We start from the raw sequence: 1,122 nt of genomic DNA, 5'->3' as shown, positions 1-1,122 counted from the left end.
TTTTTTTTTTTTTTTTTTTATTTTCTATCTGATAAATTCGTCTTTTTTTTTGGTTGGGTTCAATTTGGGGAAAGGGTTTTGTGAGTAATGATGAATTGAGTGTATGTATAGCACACGTCGTCAGTGTGGTGACCGCCTCACCCTTTCAATCTTCGAATCTTTTATTTGGTATAATTCGTAATTTGATTTTATTTCTTTTTATATGTGTTTTGATATTTTCTACAAAGAGAATCTCTCTATTTCATTCTAGGTAGGTCCCTCCACTGTATCAAGTGTATGTATTTTCTTTTTCTGTGGCTCAAATTGCGCAAATTCAAAATGAATCGGGTCGGGTTGACAAATCAAAGAAAATGAAGCGGGTCAGGTAATTTGGTTCGGGCGCAAACAAGCAACTCTAGTTACCCAAATCAAAGCCATATGGGCTTTTTCTATAAGGGTCATGAAAGAAAGCCTTAATCTTCAAATTATTTTTCTCTTTCTTTTTCTGTCTTCAAATTTTTAGAAACTCAAAACAAAAGATAATCAGAGAGATTACAAAAACAGAAGAAGATCTTACTAAGTTCAAAACAAAATCAAATTGTTTTTTTATCAAAAACTTTATTTTGTTATCTGTATCAATTCAATACCCTTACCCAAAAAAACACACACAACCTATTTTGAATCAAAATTTATTTGTTTTTTTTTTTTTATCAAAAACTTAATTTTGTTATCTGCATCAATTTAATACCCTTACCCAAAAAAAAAACACACACACCCAAACCTATTTTGAATTGCTGTTGTTGACCATAAGAAAATTGGTAAAGAATTTATATAGTTTCACTGTATTGATATTTTTTTTTTTAACAAGAAGATAAACAAAGATAAGAACAATTTAATTAAAAGATCAAAAAACCATAAATAGGTAAAGACTAAAGAGTAATTTCGTAATATAGCATAAGTTTTAAGGGGCATAATGATAAATCAAAAACCTATGTATCATCACTTTAAATACCACAACGCTCCCCTCAATATTCCTCTGCTTGCCGTATCAATCCCAAATTTTTGAGCTTAAAAGCAACGCCTAACCCAAAAAAATTATGTTTTCTCTCTAACCTCTTTTTTTTTTTTTTTTCTTCATTCTCT

The sequence above is a fragment of the Camelina sativa genome, chromosome 12 (assembly GCF_000633955.1).
Source record: "Camelina sativa cultivar DH55 chromosome 12, Cs, whole genome shotgun sequence".
Taxonomy (NCBI): Eukaryota; Viridiplantae; Streptophyta; class Magnoliopsida; order Brassicales; family Brassicaceae; genus Camelina; species Camelina sativa.
This window is presented reverse-complemented; position numbering follows the sequence as displayed.